This window comes from Sceloporus occidentalis, unplaced genomic scaffold, assembly GCF_023333645.1.
Source record: "Sceloporus occidentalis isolate IW3139 unplaced genomic scaffold, rSceOcc1.0.p SCAF_3, whole genome shotgun sequence".
NCBI lineage: Eukaryota > Metazoa > Chordata > Lepidosauria > Squamata > Phrynosomatidae > Sceloporus > Sceloporus occidentalis.
The window spans coordinates 222,246,197-222,272,042 of record NW_028316983.1 but is presented as its reverse complement, the minus strand read 5'-3'; the positions used below and the strand labels follow the sequence as shown (position 1 = coordinate 222,272,042).

Here is a 25,846-nt window from a genome sequence, read left to right as displayed (position 1 = left end):
CAGACTGATGTCTCTGGTCCATGGGTTAAGGAGGAAATGCTGGTGGGAAAATAAACTTACCATCCTAGACAGAATTGTTGTGATCAAAACTTTGGATATATCCTGGGCTTTGTCTGAATGGTAGTTGGGATGGATTTTCGCCTGTGCCTATTGATGTCTGTTTCCAGAATCGGTTTAGTGAGCAATGGTATCGATTCACCACTTGTCTCATTTTAACCAATTGTTATTAATAGTAATACAACTTTTTTCAAACAGAGACAGTGTATCTTTAAAATTTCCTGTGGATCTGTGTGCACTATTTAAGGCAGTTCACTTTTTTAAAAGGCAGATACACAGACACTATAAACCTGATGAATGCAAGTAATGTAGTTGATGCTTTTTAAAGTATACTAAAGCAAACATTATTTTGAATAAAGATTGCATATAGGTTTTTTTGGTCTCACTTTAGTGGGGTTAATATGAACGATGTGATGTTCTGAGCAGAGGAGAAATAAATGCATTGATCACTCTTGTATGGACATCTTGCCATTTCGTATTAGCGTCTGTCTGTGGAATTCTGTACTCTTTTCACAAACCTGTTTTTAATATTGTTGTTTTCTGGTGGTTTGCTCTTCAATGAAAAGAAAGGTTTGGGGGCCGCTTGATTTTTTGCGTCCATTAAAAGTGCAGCAAAATAGTCTGAAAGACAGCAGCAGTTCAAAGTATATTACTACAGCCAGTGTAATTTTACAGATCTCTTAAAATTCTTTATGAAATCCCTCTGAGGAAAATCAAAGCCTTTTAAACACCCTCCTGTGTGTATGAATCAGTTCCTAGATGTGAAGTCTGGACTATGAACCCCTTATGCCCTGGAACAGTAGAGGGGTTTGTTCAGTTGCAGAGAAACAGCCCTTTGAATACACTTGCCTTCAAGCATAGCAAGTTTATACAGCAGTCTCTCCTTATAACTTCCTCAACTGCTGCACTAGTTTAAATGCACAGTCCTTTGCTTCCTTAAGAATAGTCCAGCTGCATTACACCCTCAACTCATTATTTGCTCTGAAGCAGACCTCTGCTTAAGCCGCAGATCATAACAGGGAATGTAGGAGTAGTAGGAAGTAGCTCAACATTTATTAAAGCTCAGACAGTTGGGCTTACCGCCAAGTCTTGTAAACTCACACTTTGGAATCAAAATACAATCTGCAGCTGAGACTCGGAAGGTTAGCTTCCCTGTATCCCTAGAGTAGCACACATTTTGTAAAGGTCTAAAATAAAATATGCCCTGAGAAGACTTGTATCTGGAACGCTCAATTTCCAGAGTTTCTCAGCCATGGCCATGCTGGCTGAGAGATTATGGGAGATATAGTCCCCCCAAATAACTTTTCCAAGCACTGTCTAAAGCCGTGGTTCTCACCCTTCCTAATGCCATGACCCTTTAATACAATTCCTCATGTCGTGGTGACCCCCAACCATAACATTATTTTCGTTGCTATCATCGGAAATATGTGTTTTCCGATGGTCTTAGGCAAACCTGTGAAGGGGTTGTGACCCACAGGTTGAGAACCATTGGTCTAAAGGTACAGGTCAAGTCTCCCATATCTGGAATTACAAAATTTGAAATATTCCAAAATCCAAACTATCCACATGAGTGGCTGAGATAGCGACACCTGTGCTTTCTGATGATTTAGTGTACACAAACTTTGTTCCACGCATAAAATTATTAAAAATAATATGTTAATAATAATAAAATATTGTGTATAAAATTACCTTCAGGCTATGTATATAAGGTGTATATGAAACATACAAGGATTTTGTGTTTAGAGTTGGGTCTCATCTCCAAGATATCTCATTATGTATATGCAGACATTCCAAAATCCAAAAAACTCTGAATTCCAAAACGCTTCTGGTCTCAAACATTTCAGATAAGGGAGTCTCAACCTGTACTTCAGAGGGGGGGGGGGGAAGGGGGGGAGAAAAAAAAGAAACATGCTGAAATTGAGGTGGCTGTTGACTGCCCTCTACTCTTAAGATGAGGCTGGTGCTTTTTGTGACAAGAACCAATGCATGCTGTTAAGGTGATTCACCAAGGTTTGCTTTTTGGAAATTGGAGCAACTGGGAGAGCCAGTACTGGTCTTAGAGCCCTGAATTTCTCCACATCCCCAGCTTTTGCCCTGTCATCAACCTAAACCTTAAGCATGTTTTGAGAAAAATATGTTTGTAGATTTCAGCAGGTTTACAAAACATAGCCCATGCATCTGAGGAAGTAGACTTTAGTCTACAAAAGCTCATGCTGCCAGTGCCTTTCTTACAGTTAGTCTCAAAGGTGCTACAAGATCTCTCTACATATTGATTCTACAGACTAACACAGCTATATCTTTGAAAGCATAGCTAAATCAGACTTTTGTTTCCCTGGAATGAGACTAAAGTAATGGGGAAGTTAAACTTGTGAGATTTCTTCCAGGCACATCAATTAAGGCAACAGGTTGTTTTTTAAAGGTTAACCTTCTACTGTATTGTGTTGTATATCTTTATTATGTTGTATATATCTTTGTAAAGATATACACCTTTACTATGTTGCATATCTTTATAAAGATATCTACTTTACTATGCTGTATATATTTGTTGCTCTTTTTATTTATTAATGTCTACTTCAAATTTGTAGATGGTTGCGTTATTTCATACAACACTAAGAACAACAGCAAAACACTCTTTATAGTGGGGATCAGATGTGGATGTTTCATGTTGCTCTGTCAGATTGCATGGCACACATGGTATACTATACCGCTTTGCACACTACCCATACTTGCTGGGGGATTCTGGGAGATGGTCCACAAAAGTAATATTTCCAAGTGTTTGGGCTATGCATCTTTGGACTAATTAGTACAAGCAACAACCTGTCTATGTGACTGGGCAATTCAGATGGGTAAGCTCTTATAGCACCCACTTTCCATGCTAATAGGGAGCCACATTGTATTTCTGTGGTTGTTGCTTGTGACCATAACTGAATGATAACTATATGATTATTTGGGTAATCGTATTTCAGTGTGCTTGATTCTCTTTTGGTTTCTGATGGTAGGACTAGATCAGATTGGAGAGCCCGTTTAATGTAATGGTTTGAGTGTTAGTCAGATTAGGACTCTGGGGCTGCCTCCACACTGCAGAATAAATGCAGTTTAACATCACTTTAACTGTCATGGCTCAATGCTATGGAATTCTGGGATTTGTAATTCTGGTGTATATTTAGCTTCCTCTATTGGAGAGTTCTGGTTGCACAACAAACTGCTAATCTCAGGATTCCCTAGGATGGTATCATGACAGTTAAAGCGGTTTCAGACTGCATTAATTCTGTGGTGAGGCAGCAGCCTGTTTAACATTGGAAACCCACTGTGTGACCTTTGGTTTTTCAGGTTCTTTCAGCCTTAGATGAAGACAATGGTATACCTCCTCTATATAAATCTTGCCAAGAAAACCCTATGACAGGGTCACCTTAAGTTGATGTTGACTTGAATGCACATACCAAAACTAGATGAGATATTTTCTCCATATTTCAAAACTTAAATTATACTGTACATGATTATGTAAACCATTCATCTCTTCAGTTTTCTTTTTGTGCTGGCTGTAAGGTATAACAGAAATGCAGAAACACAATATATAAATGAAGACCAAATATCTTCTCTGATAGATCATTATGATGAGCGAGAGGCAGTCCAAACAAAATTAAAACAGTCGTGGTAGCAATTCATAATGTGAAATTTAATTAAAACTGCTTAATGTTAAACATGAACTGCTGATTTGAGTAACAGTTCTTGAAATCAGTTAGCAAGCATTAGAAGAACTGACCAACCAGTATTAAACATAAGTTTAGTTTACTAGTCCATGCTGAGCCACATTTAGTTTATTGTATAGAAGTAGTTTGCTGAAATGTAACCAGTGAGACAATACAGTATATTGAAAAAATGATTGGAAATAAAAACTACAGTAATTGCTTCCATTGAGGACACAGCCAGCCTTCATCATCTAGACAGAAGTTTGAGCACAAAGCTCTATTTGCAATATAGGCTATGCCTTTTAAAATTTCTTGTGCCTGTGAAACCTTGGTGATCATTTTGCTGCTCTGCCAGCACCAAGTGTGTTTACAATTCCCATACAATTCATCTTAGTTATAGTGTTTTGCTACAGAGGCTTCCCACTGCTACTACAATCATGTAAAATAACCAACAGTTGTTTTGCATTTAAGGGCAATTTAATATTTAAGGGCAATTTTGGGTTGATCCCAAAATAGAAAACCACCTTTTATGATTTCTGAACTAATCTGGAGAGGACTGAAGATCACTCTGTGTTGCTTTTTAAGGGAAAATCGGGGGGGGGGGGGGGAGGAGGTTAAATTGAGGTTTATATGATTTTTTTAAATTAAAAAAACAAAAACAAACAAAATCTGGTTTCATTTGCACTATCATTTAGATTGAAGAAATCATAAAATAATTTCAAATTCTGTAAATTGTTCTGTGATTTTCCTTTTACTAATTTGGAGGAGAGGGTAGTGTTGTTGAGGGTCTACAGGTTGGCTATAATCTCAATGTCTGTGAAAGAAGAGAATCTCTCCCTACACCAGTTGGATCAAAATATCCTCCACCTAGCTGGGATCATGATTTCCTGCTCCATTCTCTAGCAACACAAAGTCTAACCCCCCCCCCAACAACCCTGTATTTTCTGTGACAAAGCAATACAGCCACTGCATTGCAAAAGGTCTTTTTGCTCTTTGTGATTGCAAGGGTTCTGAAATTCTGGACAATGTGGCAGAATTGCCCTATGTTACAGATGTCCAGATCTTGCACATCTTTCCTAGTTAGATGCACATGCTCTGCATGTTTTGTCATGAGACGAGACAGACAAGCTCTGGTTTGGACATTTGAGTGAAAGCATGGAAAGAAGATGCAAGACTGAGACTTCCACCTCTTCTCTTTGCCCATGCTTCTGCAGTAAGATGCCTGGATGTCTTCTCATAAAATTCCAGCCAGGATTCACTCGTTTAAAAAGAATTCCACTACATGTGGCTACAGAGATAAGAGTCAGCCTGCATGTTTAGAAAGAGGGAGAAAAAGAAGCATGGTACAGCTCCAAAATTCAGTCTGATATTCCTCATGGCAATAACACTCTTTTATATAGAAAGCTAATGTGGCAGAGGAAAACTGGGGCTAAAACCTTCACTCACTCCAGTGATTTGTCTGTGTAAATTCTGAGCTACACACTTCTTTTATAGACTGAATCTCAATATGAAATAGCAGCTATTCCTATCATGCATAATCCATATTAGGACAATACTTTTATTAGCCTACTCCCAAAAGCACAAAATGTATGAAAATTCTGGAGAGCCCAAAATGCATAAATCTTGAAAGCTTGATTGACTTAATCTCACTCTAAAATGTCTTTTTGTATTTTGTTTCATTCCCAACACAGACTGCCTCCCCCACCCCCTGTAATTTCTATCAATTGGCCCATGAAAATGAGGAGAAAAGACTACTGTAGAAATCTTTTCACTAGATAATTTCACTTGTATCCTAAGAAAGGTAAAAATGTATATACAAAAATAACTGCCATGACTCCCCACACCCCATTGCAAGAGTAGCAACAAGAAAATGCATAATTTGGCTCTCATTGACTTTCAGATCAAGTACACCTCCTAACATTATTTGGCTCCTATTGTATGACATTTTGGATCGTCCTAATTTGGTTGTTGCCCTTAATTGCTCTATTTTAGATCTGGGACCTTCTCCTTCAGCTCATTCTCATTGGCTAATGTGGTCTTCTACCTCCTTTTCAGCATAATTTAAAACAATCTCCTTTCTCCTTTTCTGTACAGCTTCCTTGACACTATTTACTCCCCAGGTTATACAAGGATTTGGCACATGCCACTCCCATTAGTCTTAATACAAGTTGCACGTGTCAGTTCTTTGCACGCAGTCCAAGAAGAAACTGTCTGCCTCTTCTTCTCATCCAGGCTCTTCATCACTGCTACAAATCACAGCTTTGTATATTTATTCTTTTTACCTTTAATAAATCTTTGGATACAAATTTGTAGTCTCATTTGTTTGGATTTGTCAAAACTGACACAATTTACAACCAGGCTGAAATGTTCCACATAGTTTTTCTGGTAACTGTTGGTTTTTTGTTTCATGTCTTTGTTGGCAGTATGTAAACTGCCTCCCTCCTTTTTCAGATACGTATGAAGATGCCTCTTATCGAGTCACAACATTGCTGCATTTAGCTCAGGTTCTGGATGAGGTGTTGGGAGTTGTAGTCCACATTTCGAGGGCACCAAGTTGGGAGAAGGCTGTTATAAATCAATCCCAGATGTAATGCCGGAAGCATAGTGGAGGCAGATTCCATCATTACCTCATGGTCTTTAGGAACATAAGCTGCAAAAATCAAACTGGAATTTTCTGGCATTCCTTTTCCTCAAAAGACTGTTCTGCAGGGGTCTGAGGTTTCTGCCGCCTTTGATAGTTTCAACGGTTAAATAGAAAAAGAATCTGTTTGGGCTACGTTCTTTCTGCAACTCAACAGAGCAACCATATGCATGCATTACATCAGGCAGGGGATGGAAAGAGAGGGAAGATAAATTGTTAGTGTAATTGTTAGTGTAATACCCTAAAGACACCAGATCCTGTCTGATCTTGGAAGCTAAGCAAGGTCAGCCTTCATTAATACTTGGATGGGAGACTACCAATAAATACCAAGTGCTGTAGGCTACACAGTGGAGCCCTTGGTATCCTCTGGGATTTGGTACTAGGACTGCTCCGCTCCCTGTAGATACCAAAATCCATCGATGCTCTAGTCCCATTATATACAGCGGTGTAGTAAACTGGCATCCCTTACATAAATAACAAAATCAAAGTTTGCTTTTTAGAATATATTTCAAGCCATGGATGACTGAATCATAGATAAAAAATCAGTGGATAAGGGGGGCCAAATGTATTTCAGAGGTAGGAACTGGCAAAATGCCTTTCTTGCCTAAAGAAACCCTATGAAAATCAAGACATTTCCATAAGTTGACAAGTGACTTGAAGGTAGGTGCATACAAACACACACATACTTGGGAAGGGGGTGCAAATTTTAACTGTTTTTTCTCACATGGAACACCAAATAATTTCTGTAGTATTGCTTTCCAATATAGGAAAAAATGAATATTTCCATGTACTTTTTGCCTGGCATTCATACATTCTGAAGTGCATCAGCAGATTACTCTGTGTAGAAATACATGGGGTTTTTCTGTGCAAAAGTGGTGGGTGTTTTTGGACCCATACCCTCACATTTTCTACACAAATAACACTACCTGGCAACATATGATTTTTGTGTGTGCAAAACGTGTTTTTGACCAAAAAACACATGATTTTTACATATCCTTCCCATGTATTTCTGGAAACTTTTTTTGGTGCAAAATCATCATTTTGTGCAAAAAGCAGAATCTGGGGCCACCCACTCTTTTAAAAATACACATTTTGGTGCAAAAAAATGTTTGTGTGCAAAACACCATTTTTGCATAACCCCCCAATTTTCCTGGAAAAAATATTTTCCCCTCTCTACAAACATGTTCTTTTGCAGAAAAATGCAATTGAAGTGGGGAAAAAACCCATGCGTTGCTATGCAGTATAATTTCCTCAAATGCTTTAGGAAGTGCAAATACTGGGCGAAAATGTAATACATTCTCACCATTGTCTTATACTTTCCAGAAGGGTTTCCTGAATGTATTTTTCTTCTGGGAAATGAATAACAGTGGATATTATTTCCATTGCTATGCTGGAAGAGCTACCTGTTGATACAGTGCCTTCAATCCTGGAGAAATGGGGAACAGAGTACTAGAAAATTCAAGATAACACGGCCAGAAAATTAGAGAAGAGTGCTATTATTTTCATATGACAGACATGATGGCCCAGCATCCCTGCAGGAGCCACCTAGCCACCAACTAGGAACTGTACTTCCAATAATGCTCACCTCCTGCTTTTACAGGAAGGAAGCCAATGAACTTGTAATTACTTGGAGATGAAGAGAACTTGGGAGGAAGATGCATGGAAAAATGTCATGAAGATACTAATGGGGAGGGGGTGTTTTGGGAGCTGTGATATAAAAAGCTCTACCCCTACTCTGGAGTGTGGAGAGAACCCAAACTCCATCAGCTCCAGTGGCACATCCATCAGTAACCTCATGACTACCAGTCTCCAGTAATTGCTAGCTGCACCATAGGAATTGCACATAGAGGCTGTGGTTCTATGGTGACATTGCATAGCCTCATTATTCACATGTAGAGTTATGTCTTGGTTAAGATATGCCACCCTTGAGTTGAATGGCAATGTTATGCAACTGAATGTGGAACCAAAGGGGCAGATCTATGTGCAGCTCTGCTTCTGTCACCTTGAACTGATGCAGTCACTGTATTCCGCACAAAAATGCCCCCCCCCCCCTTTCTGCAGGGAGGTCTCTGCATCTAACAATACAGTGCCTTCTTGGGACAAGTGTCCAAGATTTAGTGAAGGAGAAGAATGTTTCTTTGATGGGGCAGGAGGCCAGGACATCCCACAAGGACAACTACTGGGTTGCACTGATAGCAGCCGCTGCCTTTCTTGGATAAGTGTGTGTGCTGTGGAACTGGGGGACAGGAGCCCATGTGGGGCTAGACTAACATGCCCCTCCATTCACTTTATGTGTGCCTGGGATAAAACGCCATGTTACAAGCAAGAGAGCTGGTATTCCTGGGACTCAAACAAATGTGGAATCCAAATATCCACCCAAGACACCACAGAGATATTCCTTGAGCTGTCAATCACATCAGCAGACAGTAATTTGACAAAACGTGGGGGTATCTACCTTCTCCACTCCATCTCTGAGAATCAGTTATTATACTGTATATATAATGACCATAGAGATTTCATGAAAATCCTGTCTGTTTTTACGTTTTAGAGGCCCTTGGTGTGAGCCCAGGACTACTAACATGTAGGATTTAAGAGGAGAGTCTTACTCCTTCTGCCCATCCATGTTCACCTGAGCCAGCCAGTAAAAGCACTGGCTGGACTGACCAACCCTATGGGCCAGCTCTCTCCTTTTGCTATCCACCACCACTCACTTTTTTGCTTGCTAAGCCAACGCTATGGCAGCATCTGAGTCTTCCGGTAGGCCAAAATGCCCTTCCCCTCCTCTGTTAAGGGTGTTAAGGGACCTACTTCCTCACAGTCCAGGAAACCTGAGGGGACATAGGTAGGAAAGTTCACTACTTCTGAGCCCCTCAGTTTGCCTTTCTACCCTTCCATTCAGAGTCCCATCCTAAGGAGAAGTGAAGCCAGATTCTACTGAGATATGGGAAGGGGTCTGCATGCAAAACACCCTAGCAATACAGAAGCAATGCATGTAGCACTGTCACAGCCCTTATTGAACATCATCCAGTATGGAGGAGATCCTGAAAAGGAGAGACACATTTGGCATTTCTGACCAAGGTCCTTTTGCACCCCTTGTATAGTAGCTCAATAGGACAGCAATGGAGCAGGTGCAGCATCCCTTACAGCAATAGCTCCATGTTAGCAACACCTTCATCTGTTGCATAATGGTCTGCCATTGGGCTTGCAACAGTACAGGAGTTTACCATGGGAAAAGTAGACTAACAATCCAATGGAGAAGAAGCATTCTGTGGGAAATCATTGTGCAAGGAGGTACTGGATACTTCTCAGTGCAATGCCAAGACAAGTTTTTGCCTTAGTGTAACCTCTGGTTTTGTTGTTATGTGCCTTAATTTTTGACTTACGATGACCCTAAGGCAAAGCTATCATTGGGTGTTATTGGGATGTTTCTTCAGAGGGGATTTGGCATTACCGTTCTCTGAGGCTGAGAGAGTGTGAGTTGCCCAAGGTCACCCAGTGGGTTTCCATGGCAGAGTCAGCATTCAAGGTCTGGTCTCCCAGTGTCCTAGTCTTAACACTCAGACCATTATACCATGTTTGTATATATCACTTGTGTTTATCACCAAAACAATCATGGGCACTGAATCTTGAAGGAAGTTATAATTCTTTTATCCCAATCAAATAATCTGCTATTGAATTTGTATTTCAGCCAGAAATATGTTGTGGAAATATAATTATGAACTGGAGTTGAGGAATTGTGGAATGTAGCATTTCCCAAAGGAACCCTTATGAAAAAATCATTTCCCCTTAAAACAGGAGCTGAAATCTTATATTTGATGTTGGTGTTTTATTGGAGGGACTGTAATCTTCTGGAATTCCTTTCCTTTCTGTGATAGCTCTGCAGCTTTTGAATTTCCAGTTCATCGGCATCCTGTGGATAAATCTTATTTCCGTGAAAACTTATTGAACATCAAAGCTCTTTCCTTAATAGGCTTTCAGCCTGATGTTTTCTACTGGAAAGGTTTCAGCTGTAGATATGGCATGGTAGTTAATGGTAGGATCTTTTACTTTCAGCCTGATTTTAGTGGTTGTGGTAGCACAACTAAAATTTAGGAATGCTTGGCATACAATATGCAGCCAGTTTTGGAGCTCTTAGATGAGCATGGAGGAATCATATGAAAAGGGATATGAAAACCCTATGATGTAATGGTGTGTTGGCATAGAATACTATTTTATGTTTTTATGTTGCTTTTATGAATTGTGTTAAAGGCCTACTAAAATCCCATGTGAAACATAAAAGTGAATGAAAGATAACAAGAAAACTTCCCAAACCATTAAGTTTTTACTGAGTTGCAAATTTAGAAGTAGCTCAGTGGTATCTTCCTGGGAATGTTTAAAATAGAAATGTGAGCATTTGTTCTGGAGCTTGAGAAACACCAGCAAATTCTTAAACATAATAGCTCTAGCAGGTGCTGCAGAAGAACTGGGAATCTGCCTGGAAGGGCTTCATACTGGTTTACTTTATTTTTGGAAAAATAGGAATGTAATATCATTACATACAGTCAAGTAAAAGCATCAATTACATTCTGTTAGAAATGTGTGTGTAACACAGTTCTGTTGCCAGTATTTATATTTCTGGCTGGAAAATTTAAGATGGAAATTTCAATCCCAACTGACATTTTGGCTAGCTTTCTTTGGCAGTCATGTAGAAACATGGGTAGGAAACCTGGGGCCCATTCACACTACACAATTAGAATGCTGTGTTCCACTTTAATGGCCATGGCAGCATCCCATGGAATTCTGGGATTTGCAGTGCAAGGAGGGGGCTTCTCAGCCAAAGCACTTTTATGTCTCACAAAACTACAAATTCCAGGATTCCATAGGATGTAGCCATGGCAGTTAAAATGGAATTGTAGAATTGTAATTGTGTAGTATGAATGGGCCTCTGGGGACTTTCATGTGTATGAGAATATAACTTGCATAAGACTCAGCCAGCTAGGCTGGTAGTGGGGATTAGGGGAACTGTTGACTCAGACACCTGGAGGTCATTCACATGTTGTTGCTTTTAGCACGACTCTGTGAATAATCTCATTCACGTATTCCGGATTTGTTGTTCACACTATGGAACTGCATCTATGCACATCTTTCTGAGTTTGGTTGCTCACATGTGATAGCACTCAAATAAAGATGGATTCAATGATGCAAATGTATTCGAAGCATGTTCAAGGCATGCAGAGTTTTATCCCAGTTTATCCTGGGTCTATTTGCATTGGTTATTCACACAGCTGAGATTACAAATCTTTTAGAAAAACTCGGGAGGGGGGAGCCCAACATCGATTATTCCAGGTTAATTGTTTTTCTTTGGCTGCTCCCCCTCCCCCCACCTTAATCTGATTCATTTGAAGTACATGTGAACAACAAAGATTCAACCCAGGATCTACCTGGATTATTTTCACCATCTGAATAAACCTCTGGAAAAGAGGAGCATGAACAAAAGGAGTAACCTCTGTGAAATGTTGGGGAAAACAGGCTGTGGCTGTTGACGTACTCTCCCACCTCACTCTTGCCTCTCTCATTGTGCTGTTCTTTTGTGCAGAGTAGCAGCATTATTGCAGGTTTCTCAATCATCAGCTTTGTCCATTTGGGTTTGTGCAGGTCCAATTAGAGCAATTATATTTTGGCGATAAAGCCCGGCTCTGCCTTCTGTTGGAGTCTGCTTCCCCCACTCCCATCACAGTTGCTGGGCAAACTGTTGAGAAACCATGTTGACCTTGCTAATGAATTCCCACTGGCAAATTTGTTTGTGTCCTTATATACGCTGTCTCCTGTTGGCAAGTCCAAGTGAGACATTTCATCTGAAGGCAGAAAAATTTGGGGACACTTCTTTTGTATGCAACCTACTTAAGACAAATTCACACAAATTGGGGGAATCAGCCCAAGCCAGCTGACTTTGGTTTGTCAGCCTCATTTGAATTGGATTCATACTGACTGATTATATGAATTCGTTGTAGTCTATCTATTCCATCCCATCCCCAAGTAATGGTCTCCCAGACAATTACTCTCAGGTTTTTGAACTAAAAAGACACAAAAAAATCTGCAAGTCAAGGGGAATGGAAGGAAAAGGGCACGTGTTTAGGAGTGGAAGAAAGAAGTGAAGCGTTATAAAGAGCCATTCATTTCTAGCTAAGGTCACACTGATCTTCCTTTGCTGGTGTTTTTGCTTAGTTAGAAGTGGGGCAACTACTCAGCAGAATGTAATACTCTAGCTGCTAGTGTCAACAGCCAGAATTTCTTCCCACTCACTCCTGTCGTCCAAGGGACAGAGCCCTTTATCTCTGACCCAGAAAAGAATGCAAACTTCCTGTGGTTGCTGGTCTCCTCTCACTAGGATGTTCTTCCAGAGAGGAGTGTGGGTGTGTGTACCCTCTCCATTTATTAGTTATATTTGTATTCTGCCTTTTATCTGATGTGCTCAAGGATGTGCACTCGGCTCTTCGACTTGCCACATGATTCTCACTACAAACCTGTGAAGTACATCAGAGTGAAAGTTACTGAAACAAAAATTCCCAAAGAGTTTCATGGCCTAGTGGGACAAGAGCAGTGGTGGACAGTTTCTACGGTTCTTGATGCTATTTTGTCTGCTCCCAGATTCATCTGACCCCTCTGAATTCTCTACACGCTCTACAAAAATAAATGTCCCACAAATTTAGGTCTGGGGCCACTATTTGCCATTTTTACTTCCAGATGTCTTTTACTAAAAGGAAGCATTTATGGAAATAGGAAGTGAGAGATCACTCATTTTTGATTCCTCCCTGTCTCCCAATTCGGCAGGGTTGGAAAAACCAACATGGTGTAATGATTTGAGTGTTGGACTACTACTGTGGAGATCAGGGTTCAGTTTCCTTGCTCGAGCATAAACACCCAGTGGGTAACCTTGGGACAAGTCACATTCTCTCAGCCACAGAAGATGGCAATGGCAAGCTCCCTCTGAGGAAACTTGCCAAGAAATCCCTATGATCTCCTTAGGGTCACCATAAGTTAAAAATGACTTGGAGGCGCCAGTAATATAATTTTTTCTATTTTTTTTCATATTCTATGTCTTCCATCATATTTAAGAGATAGAACTTAACAGTCGGTCCTCCCTTTAATCCAAAGATTTTTCTCATCTCTATATGTATATCTTTCCAAAATTTCCTTACAATGGGGCAATTCTGAGATGGAGAAATTGACACACCTGGTAAAAAACAGACCGTTGAAAGATTTCTATGAAGAGTGGAAGGTTTGGAAAACATATCTGGGTAATTTAAAGGAAGATAAGATGTATACTATTATAGAGGATGTATAGAGTATAGAGTAAAAATAGGAATGGTTTTTAAGGTGATAGACAGATATGTGATGGTAATGTTGCTGTAAAGTTAGTTACTTCTCGGTGAAATAATAATAATAACAATAACAAATATTTTTGATAATTTTAAAATGAGAATTATAAATAGGGTTGTTATATTAATTGTGGGTATATAAGAATTAGATAAGAAGAAACACTTAGAGTTTATTAGGTTAAGTAAAAACAGGGATAATGAATAGTCGTTAATACGGAAGGCTATGAAGATTATTTTATTTAAGAAAACTGGAAAGAATCAACAGTAGTAATAGGACTAGTTAGAGTTCAGTAGGGAAAATAGTAGATAATGTTAGAAATTAGTCAGTAATCAAGGAAGTCGGGAAGGAGGGAGGAGAACATTGTAATACTTATATTTCTATTTTAGATTATATTTGATATATGGATTTTTTTATCTTTATTGTATGTTTTTAATATTTAATAAAATTTATTTTTAAAAAATGACTTGGAGGCACACAACAACAAAAAAGGCCAAGGGGGAATTCTGTTGAAAAGGCAAATCTGGGAGTTATGTGGAATATAATCCAGGGCTGGGGAGTAGGAGTAGGAGTAAAGGAGTAAGAAGTTTTTACAGGAGTAGGAGTAGGAATAAGGAGTAACAAAATATATTTGTTACTCCTTGTTACTGTTATTATTTTGTACATGCAAACACCAAAAAATAATTTTATTATATTGCACTGGGGAAGGGACTGGGAGACAAAGAGAGACACTTACACACACACACACACACACACACACACCCCTTGCAAATCAACCAGGGCATTTCCCCAGGGCTGGGGAGTGGGAGTAGGAGTAAAGAGTAACGGAGTAAGAGGTTTTTACAGGAGTAGGAGTAACATTAAGATAAAAATAAATTACTCTGGAGTAGGACAAGGACTAACCCCAAAATCACCACTATATCCCAGCCCTGGTACAATTTGTTGTTTGGGGAATAAAAATGTCTCAGGGTTGGAGGTGCTGAGGTATTGGAGGGGGCTTGAGGGTTACATCTTGCCCATCCTGGACTAGAACCTGGATCTCTCCCAGGCTTTAGTCCAATCTTCTAACCACTGCACACCATTGGCTGTCCCTATGGTTGTTGTTCCTCACATTCCCCTCTCCATATCTCCAAAATACACATCATCACCTGTATAATTTTTGCACCAGAGTTTGGAAATAAATACTTTGTTCCCCCTCCCCCCCCCCCAACTTTATTTCATTTATTTTTTTAGCTACAGCTCTCAGAATCCAACAGCCACTGGCATTGCTGGCCGGGGGATTTTGGGAACTTTAATCCTCCAAAATATTAATGGTCCTATGATTATGGCACCTGCTGATGAACACTCTCATGTGCTAGGCAACTGACCAGTCTTTTCATATGAATAGTCCCCATGTGTCAACACAACTCATACTGTCCCCACACTCACAAGCAAAAGCTGAGAAGTTCAGACTAGACCTTCCCTAACACTTTTATAACAACTATGCCTTAAGTTTGCTGTTAACAGTTTTAACAGAGTTAACAGTGAACATTGTCTGAGCAGAGCAGACCCTTTAAAAATGTATGATAGAATGTAGTCTCCTTGATCTTACAAGACTAAAAAAAAAAGAAGACTTTTATTGAGAGAAAAATTGGTTGCAGTAAATTGTAAAGGGAAAAAGAGTGTTTTGTGGTACATTAAATCAGTATTGGATTTTTCAAGAGAGCTTGAGTATGGATGTAAAATCTGTAGAAATTCTATAGCCTATGACCTTCTGTTGCAAAAATGTACACTGTGGGCTGCAGAGAAGCTCCAGACATATTTTTACTGTCTCTTGGAATAAAGCTTGGAAAGATCTTCTTTTGGACTACACCCTCCCATGCTGCCTAGGGGATTATGGGAGGTGTAGTCCTAAATTAACTTTCCTGAGCTTTTCATACTTGAATATTTCCTTGACTTTTCTTTTAGTTCTGTCAGATTCACCCACAGCCTCTTCCTTTCATTGAGACATACATTTATTCATTTATATATCAGTCTTGACAATTCATAAACCACACTTTGATCCTGTTATTGTCAAGGAAGTATGCAACAGATTGCAATATAGTATGAGACCAAAAGGAGGGGGAAAATCCTTTCCCACATCCATGCATGACCTAGCAATCCTTAGCCTCACAGGTGATGAATGGGTACAGAATGTGCTTTCTTTCTGCCCTAGAGTCTCACAGCAACTGGTAATGTGAGCCAAGTATTCTGTGTGGTATGGAAGTTTGGGTGTATGTGGAGGGAATAAACTCCCTGCAGCTGCTTCTTCACTGGTTGTTGATGGATAGGGCCAGATTGATCTTCTTCCTCCTGTGATGTTCTTCCTGGGAGGTAGAAATCTAACCTCCCAGTTCTGTGACTGATGAATGAGACCAAAGTGTGTGCTCCTTCAGATCTGTACTTTCTAACATTTTCATTCGTTTCTCAACAATGAGCTTCATCTTAGGCTCTGAGCTCTCAGTATGAGTCCTTTGTACAAGATTTATTGTCAGTTCTTATATCAAAGTCTTTCCTGGGTGTACTGTTATCTCATACCCTATTGTGTGTATACTGTTAGCTCGTACTCTGTTGTATATAACTGCCTACAAAACAGATGGTTTTCATTTATATTATACTATGTTTGTGGCAGTCAAACCTGTGGCAGTATTACCCGAGCACTCACCCGATGTGAGATGAACATGTGAAGATTCCTATTGGTTGGCAAAAGAGACTGTTCTCAATGTGTGCATATGGATTCTGTAGGGATGTGTGTTTGGATCGGGCCAAAATCCACACAGATCTTAGGAGTAGGAATAGCTTTGTAGGGCTAGCTGAGAATTAAGGATGGTAAAGGAAGGAAACTCAAGCATGTTTGGCTGAAAATACACATTGCATGTAGAATGATTTGAGAAAAGGAGCAGAAGAAAGAAGGAATTGACAGAGCCAAGAAGAATCTAATGAGAGATGACACTCTGACTTCACAGTTCTTAAGGTCAGGAGGGGATGTGGGGGAAAGAGTGCAACAGAAACGCGAGGAGGACAGGAATGCTAGGAGGCTCAACCAGGAATGAAAGAGCTAAAGAAGTTGGAATATTGAAGGGGCAGAACTCAAAAGCAGTGACCTGAAGAATAAAAGGGTAACAGAAATCAGTGATACCAGCAGGGCAGGACTTTGTGGCAAGAGTCCAGTATCTTATCTAGCAGAATGAATAGGAAGATCTCCGAAGTGCAGCATATGTGTGTTGACTCACTGGCTAAGCCAAGTGGCATCCCGCTAGACCAGGGTTGGGCCACATATGATTTGCAGGTTCCAGGCAGCTCTTCAACCATTTTTCTACCTCTGCTGCTCCCATTTCCACCAATCTTAGGAGTACTGCTACCACCGCAAGAATGATCTTGCAAAATTTTGATGTTACTGGGAAACCTCTCATATTCTTGCATTAGTTTGTATTTTTTTTCTTTCTAGGATTAAAATGACCTTGGAGCCTTAAAATGTTAACCATGTTTTAAAATTATAATGTGAGCTGCCTTGGGCCTTAGCATTGGAAGAAAAGGAGAATATAAATAAAACCAATAAGCTGAAATAAATAATATAAATTAAGACAGATCTTTTAGAAGGATCAGCTTTTGTTAGTATTCTACAGTCATTCCCAACCATGGGTCTCCAGATGCTGTTGGAATGCATCTCCCACCAACACTGGTCATATGGACTTCAGATGAAGGAAACCAGTCCAGTATCTAGGGCAGTGATGGTGAACCTTTTAGAGGCCGAGTGCCCAAACTGCACCCCAAAACCCACTTATTTATTGCAAAGTGCCATGTCCCTCTGGCTTTCTAATAACAAACTCTGGCAAACTCTGTGCTGGGGCAACGGCACATGTGCTCACAGAGAGGGCCCTGAGTGCCACCCCTGGCACGCGTGCCATAGGTTCGCCATCACTGATCTAGGGTCCCAAGGTTGAGAGCCACTAATAAATTTCATGGCTTATGGTCACTAAGTAGCCTTGGCCACCTACATGATTAATGCCAATCTTGTCTGTCAGCTTTTAAACAGAATAGACTAGCCATTAGAAATGTTGTCCTTAAGAAAAATAACTATCACATATTAATGCCGAGGATGAAACATTACTATCCAAAAAATTTCTGGTCCCAAGCATTTCAGATAAGGAATTCTAAACCTGTATTCTTTTGTTCTCTTATTTTCACTTTCTTTTTTATCTCTCCTTTTACCAAGGACATTCTAATTTGTCAGTCTAGCCATGTACAGCCATATACAGTCGAACCTCCCCATACACGGATTTGCCATCCGTGGATTTGAGCACGCGCGCCGCCATTGGGGACAATTTCCTTCTCCTCCCTCCCCTCCTCCCTTCCCTCCCTGCCCCCCTCCCTTCCCTTACTTACCTTAAGTCGCTCGGAGCGGCTTGGCCTCCGCTGCTGCCGCTGCAGGGAAGCCGGGTGGCGGCGGCGGCGGCGGCGGTGGAGGCCAAGCCTCGGCTTCCTCGCCGCCGCCATGCAAGGGCGCGATGGTGGTGCTGGAAGCCTCTTGGCCCCCAACAGCACCGCCACCGGGCCTTTGCCACAGCGGCGGCGAAGGAGGAGGGCTGCCGCACCGGAGGCCTTTAAGGCCTCCCGCGCCGGCATCCAGCCTCCTCCAGGCCACCGCCGTTGCGGAAGGTGCGGGTGTCGGTGCTGGAGGCCAAGAGGCCCCAGCACCGATACCTGGCCCTTCCATGGCCACGGAGGCCTGGAGGAGGCCAGGTTTCCGTGCTGGAGGCCTCGCAGGCCTCTGCTGCTGCTGCCCTCCGCACCTCCTCTTCCTCACCTCCGCGCCCAAAAAAAGGCACGGAGGTGGGGAAAAGGAGGTGTGGAGGGCAGCAGTGCCGGAGGCCTGCGAGGCCTCCAGCACCCACACCCGGCCTCCTCCAGGCCTCCGCGGAAGGGGCAGGTGTCAGTGCTGGGGCCTCCAGCACCGACACCCGCCCCTTCCGCGGCTCTGAGGAGGCCGGGTGTCGGTGCCGGAGGCCTTGAAGGCCACGGAAGGGCCAGGTATCAGTGCTGGGGCCTCTTGGCCACCAGCACCGACACCCGCCCCTTCCGCAGTGGCGGCGGCCTGGAGGAGGCCGGATGCCGGCGCGGGAGGCCTTAAAGGCCTCCGGCGCGGCAGCCCTCCTCCCTCACCGCCGCTGTGGCAAAGGCCCGGTGCGGTGGTGTTGGGGGCCAAGAGGCCTCCAGCACCGCCATCGCGCCCTTGCACGGCGGCGGCGAGGAAGCCGAAGCTTGGCCTCCGCCGCCGCCGCCCGGCTTCCCTGCAGCGGTGGCGGCGGAGGCCAAGCCGCTCCGCCGAGGGAGTTCAGGTAAGTAAGGGGAAGGGAAGGGAGGGAGGGAGGGAAGGGAGGAGGGAAGCGAGGGAGGGGTGGGTGAAGGGACTTTTGTCCCAATGGCGGCGCGCGTGCACGCGCGCTGCCATTGGGACAAATATGCTTTGAGCATACGTGGATTTTGTTATACGCGGGGGGGTCCGGAACGGATCCCCCGCGTATAACAAGGATCCACTGTATTGCATCTCCTTCAAACATGTTTCTTTTCTAGCCCATCGCAAACTCCTGTTTTCTGCTCCAATGCTCCTGTTCATCCTAGTCTGCACATAAACGTATTATATGACTTGCTGCAGATTTTCACACATTTGCATCAGCACTTAATCATCTTAATTTCCCTGCACAAATTCACATCTATTTGCCCTCCTTCTGCTGAAAATACACAGTCATGTAAATCCCTGTGAAGCACAGGGATCACCATAGATTCAGTAATGTGCCTGCTTGCAGATACTCATGGGTACTCTGTTTTTTTAAAAGATATATATCTGTGAATCCTTTTGCAGTTGAGTTCATGGAGTTTTTTGTCCCGCACCCAAAAAAAACCCTCAAATTCTTCCCAATCACCTGTGGCTGGATCACTGTCTGTTTGATTGGAATGTGGAGAATTTTAACTGTGTAGACAAGTCCTAAGGCTCTACCCCGCCTCCCTTCATTAGCTTTGGACTATAAACCTACTTAGTAGTGATCTTAAGATTTTTGTGTTGGATACCTGCAATGTTCCAGATGTTGAAAGCCTCCAGCTGCTGTCATTAATTATCATGGGGTGTGATGGCTTGGGTGGAGCTTAAATACTCTAAAGCAGTGATGTCCAAACTCTGGCTTGAGCTGATGGGAATTGGAGTCAAGCAACATCTGAGGAACATAGAGTCTTCACCCTTACCCTATACATGATCTAACATGTTGTCGGTGATCCAGTCATGTTCTGTTACAATCAGCTCTCCATATCCATGGATAAAAATCAAGCATCCATGGTTTGAAAATGTTTTAAAAATGTATAAATCCTGCAAAGCAAACCTTCTTTTGCGATTTTATATAAGGGATATAATTTTACTATGCCACTGTTTTTAATGGGACTTGAATATCCATGGAATTTGGTATCCATGGGGGATTTTGGAACCAAACCCAAGTGGATACGAAAGGCCCACTGTCTAATGGCAGCAGGGAAAGCAACATCCCTTTTAATCCTTCTGAATCCAAAAATCTTAAAAATACTAATTATGCCCCTCCACTCCTTTAATGATGCTGTTTAGAGAAGCTTCCATGGGAATGAAGAAAGTTCTGAAAACATACATGACCATGATAAATCGGGTAATAAAACCTAGTCAGCTGACCTTCAATTTCATCAGTGTTAGTACACATTGTTCGTCATGTTTTTCATATTGCTAAAGCTTTTCTTCCTATTATGCTGTCAGTATTGCCCAATGTGCAAAGGATAGTCTCTTTGTAACCACAATTCCTTGCTAATCAAGCTTATCTGATTTTGCCATGGGTGATTTTGTAAAAAAAAAAATTACATGGTTTTGTTAACATGTACACACTCAGAAAAAATGATATGGTCCCCTCCCTTTCCTAATATGAAGAGCATCAGAAAAGATTTTACTTTTCATCTTCAGTGTTTCTGGGGCCAATTAATGCCACATTTGTAGGTTAAGTTTCTATGATGAGATTCTACAAAAGAAGCAAACAATAATTTTGATCTTGTTCATTTTTATTGTCCACCAGAGGTGTAATTGTGGGGGGGGGGGGGGGGGAGAAGGAGGGCTTTGCCTCTCAATAAAAATTATATTTATTATTATAATTAGTTATTTATATGCCACTTTTATCCTAAATTGGACCCAAGGCAGCTCACAAAAAAGACATTTAAAACAGTACCATTTTAAAAGCACACTTAAAATCATGACATTAATAGATCAAGTTGAAACTGTTATGAACATACAAAAGCAAACACTCCAATAAGAAGCCTCTCTGGGTGCAGTTACATATTAAAAGCCTTCTTGAAGAGAAAAGTTTTTGCCTGCTGGCGAAGTGAACTTCCAGAGGGTGGGAGCAGACACTGCAAAGACTCTCTCTTGTGTCACTTCATGATGGTAGTGGTACAGAGAGAAAGCATTTCCCCTGAATATTTTAGAGTTCTGACAGGTTCATATTGGCAGATAGGTCTTTCAAACAGTCTGGACCTAAGCCATATAGAGCTTTATGGATCATAAACAGCACTTTCAGTTCTTCCACCCAAATGAAAATTTCCTTCAGTCCCCAAATGTCTACCATTGCAAAGAGTGAGACACTGAAAACTGTTCAAACCTAGAACTCATATTGGAGGCAGTACAGACCATCCCTTTCAGGGCGGTCTGTAGGCATCTGTTTTTGGTCCGCAGCATCGCTGTAGCAACCAAACCACCCGGCAATGCTGCAGACCAAAAAAGGAGCCACCTAGAGCGACTCCTTTTTGGGACATCGTAAGGGCTGCGTCACAACCCTTACATCTCTTCCTTTGCATGACCTGTGGGTGCTGTGACACCCACACATCATGTACACACCTCCCATGTAGGTGGAGCGGTCCTGTAATGGGCTTGGGACCGTACAGGTGGTGTGCGGCCCCGAGCCCTACTATCGTCACCAGGACGTCGCACCCTGGCGGTCTGTATTGGGCTTTTGTTGTGTTTGCATTCCCTTAGTAACCTTGCTTTAAACTACCATGAAACAAACCAGTTGTGCTATCCATTTTTCCACTGCTTCCTGTTCCTTAAAGACAAACATCTTGGACAAGAGCATTACACAAAACTTGAAAACTTATTGTCAAAATGTCTCTTAAAATGCCTAAGAACAAGCAAAGGCATTCCCATTTCTTATAGTACTTTGGAAGTATATATAGCAACAATTTTTTTATCCACGTATTCAATATCCATGGCTTGAAAATATTTGCAAATATATAAATTCTAAATAGCAAATCTTGATTTTTGCCATTTTAGATAATGGACACCATTTTACTATACCTTTGTATTTAATGGGGCCATAGAGGGTCCTGGAGCTAAACCTCAGTAGATACCAAGGGACTACTGTATATTGTCCCAAAAGGTTTCCCAATGTCTGGAATAGTAAAGGCATTCTAAAATCATTTTCTCCATTAGCGAAACAACAGTGGAAAAGTGAATAACCCATATTTAAACCACTGAAGCATGTTCTTTGCTCTGTTTCACACGCCAGTAATGTTTTATATTAAATACCAAAGTCTCAAATGGACAGTAGTACAATCTGTTAAACAACAGAGAAGCTCTCTCCATAAAGCATGCTTAAACTAATTGGGTTTTGAATATATAATAGGAACATTGGATAATTCAATTACACTCTCCCTGAAACATTTGCATCAGTTTGGTTCATTTACTTGTTTTGATAACTACTTTTACTAAACAGATCATTGTTGCCAACTTTCTCCACCCTCCTGCGCCCTGGATAAATTAATGAATTTGGACAGTGAGACTTAAGTGGCACATCTCCTCCTGTGTTCAACATAATTTAATGTCAGGATTTGAATTGATACTAAGTACCACTCAATTTATTTGCCTTAGGTAAATATGTGAAGACCCAGAAAAACAACAGAAAAATGATTTAAATTTTTCCATTTTTTTTTTCAACCAAAGCTTTATTTTATTTTTTTAGGGGGGGGATTGTATAGTGTTTGTGGAAATTTGTTTTCAAAAGGCAGAAGAGAATGTTTGAGACACAATGTTCAAATTTTTATTTCCCCACATTATTTCTAAAAACCTTGTAGCAGTTAGACTTTTATGTAAGTCTATACAGCAGTGATGGTCCATGGACTAATGCTGGTTTGTGAGTCATTAGCTTATAGCAAGTTTCCAGGAAGGAATGAAACAGTAGAAGTCAATGGCCAGAGATATGATATTGGCCCTCTGCACATTAGGAAGAAAATGCAAGTTTCCCTATATTATGTAGACTGGGAAGCACTAATGAACAGTATCATATTATTGTAATTCTTTGTTCTAGTATCCTGTTCTCATTTCTTTTTATGGAAATAAAGTCTTCATGTCTGCCTTTATGGAGGACTAAAAGCGACAAATGTTGGTGGGTTCTTCTGTTCTTACCGGTTTTGTTTTGTTTTATCTTTTGTTTCTCGTAATTTGCCAAAACCAAAGAGGTTCCTTACAGTTGATGTGTCCTTTACAGTTCAGGAACTGACAGTTCCATTTGCAAGGGGGAAAAAAACTATAAAAAAGTAAATCCAATTTTCTAAGTATTTTCTAAGTAAACTATACTTTTAATATACCAATCATGATAATTTTATACCAAATCAAGTTATATGTAACACATGTTACATCCCTAAAGTAAAGCAAGACTTTCAATCTGTGTTATTATTGCATTTTTTCATTTTTTTTCTGAAAATACCTGATTTTTTTTCAGGAAAAAAACCCCTGTTTTTTCCACCCATGGTTTCAAAATTTTACATCTCTAGACTTAAGCTTACTTAAATTATTTTTAAATTATTTAAAATTTATTTTTAAATATCTAACACACTAGTGTTGGACATTAGATTATAAAGTCCCCAACATATTAGTATTGCTCATTACATTACTAACAATTAGAGAATATTTGTTGCACATAATGACAAGGAAAAGATATTTAACTCAGTTTGTCATAAATAAGATGAACAAATACTATTCAACTAGTTGCTGGAAATATCAAAAACATTTCTGCTGTAAATGATGGGAACTTCCAGTAGCAAAGGAGTGCTGAGGAATGGTTAACCAGGTAACTGAGAATTGTTTTGTAAAATTTCATTAGGTTCTGGGTTTTCCATTTAAATATTTCTTTGTGACATAAATAATTAGCATCATGTATTGTAAATGGTAAGAATTACTGCTGTTAACTACTATCACGTTCAACTGGTGACCCTGTGAAGAAGAGACTTCCAGTTCACTCTATCACCAACCACCCTGCTCAGGTCTTGCAGACTTGGTTTCCTTGACTGAGTCTATCCATTTCGAATGCGGTCTTTCTTTTTTCCTACTGTCTTCTACCTGGCTGGTTACCACTATTTCTGTCTCCCTGCCCACTGCAAGTGGTGCTATAGCAATGTTTTTATGGGGGATTCTGTGGGAGGATGATACTCGCACTGGACAAGTTCTGCCAGAGGACACTGAGTTTCACCTTGTGCCTTCAGATTGCTTCCCCAATTAGCCAAAATGTGCTCTCCATTTCTAGATCATGGGAAAATAACTTTCCTGAATGATAACTCCTAGACTAAACCAGCCAACATGGCCAGTTCATGATACAATTCTGGGCATTGTAGTCCAAAAATAGTGACTTTCTCAAGCTTTACCCATTTCATTTCCTGTGAAGGTGAAACTGGCAGCTTGTTTCAGTTTGTCCTTAGTGATATGTGAAAGATTATAGAAAGGTGGGCTTACAGGATCGCAGTTAAAGATGCATTGGATATGATCCAGCCAAAATGCTTTACAGTCCTATTGATTTCATTTGCAGAGTGAAGCACAGGTTTATCTCCCTGTCTTGTAATTCCACAGGACCTCAAAGTGCTGAAACTTTGGTTGGATTATGCCCATTGTTTCTACAGAATTGGGCAATGCATTGTACAAACTGAGTTGGTGCCGGGGTTAAGGCTAGCTAGCTGTGTTTTTGTTTGAGATTACATTAAATCCTGATTTCAATTAAATTTTGTACTAATGACATTGCAGCTTCTAATGCTTCTCTAATGCCTGAAGTGACACAACATGCTGACTCTTTTGACCTTTTCACTTCTCTCTGGCTTGTGATCATCCTCTTACATAATGTTGTTTTTGCACTTCCAGTGCTAGGCTTCATTCATTTGCTTTCAGTGATTAAAAGTCTGGCCATTGTAGGGAGGGGCCATGATAACAGAAAGAAATGTTAAATCACTTTCTGATGTCTACCTAGCACTGGAATGGGTATAGCTGGCCATTGAAATGGTTTACCTTGGGAAAAACAGGACGGTCTTTAGAAGAAAGTTCTGTTTTATGACTGATTCTTCTGTTTTGTGAATGACTGATGTTTCTATAAATCAAACTTCTTTGTGGATTACAAACAAGAAAACCTATTGTAGCCAACTACATATCCTCCAACTATCTTCATTTGGCAGGGACAGTCCCAATTATTCCTCTGTCGTCCCATTTTTCAGCTGTTTTTGAAAGATTCCGGTTTCTCCTCCATCCAGTTTTCCCATTTGTCCTCAGCTTATTTGAATTGTTTGAGCTGCCCTGAATCCCATTTTGGGAGAAAGGTGGGATATAAATCCGATAAAATAAATAAATAAAATAGAATTTAAAAAATTGTTCAAAGTGCAAAAGTAGTTTGCAGTCAGTAAACTGAGCAGGAGGGAGAGAAGAGTAAGCTTAGGCAAAAATAAACTGCTACAGCATCTCTTAGGCATGGTACAGATGGGCAGCTCTGTGCCGCCCATCTTTCCTGCTTGTCAATGCCACAGCAGGTGCACCAAGCGGCAATGGCATGCTGCCAAAAAGAAACGGCTCTAAGCGGCTTCTTTTTGGCAGCGCCATAAATGAGAAATGGTGCTGCCATGATGTCACTTCCTGGAAGTGACGTCCGGACACTGCGCAGTGTCATCATGGCGCCCCCCATATGGACAGGAGGGCATCATGATGTTGCCATCCGTTCATACTAGGGATCGCAGGCATGCGGTTGCTGCGTGCTCCCGACCCCTAGTATCACCGCCA

General features: G+C 41.0%; 1 protein-coding gene across 3 annotated transcripts in view; it reads left to right on the top strand.

The window, feature by feature from the left end:
* Positions 1–25,846, top strand: part of NCALD (neurocalcin delta) — a 79,439-nt gene that overhangs the window by 2,177 nt on the left and 51,416 nt on the right. The gene's annotated exons all lie outside the window — the stretch shown is intronic.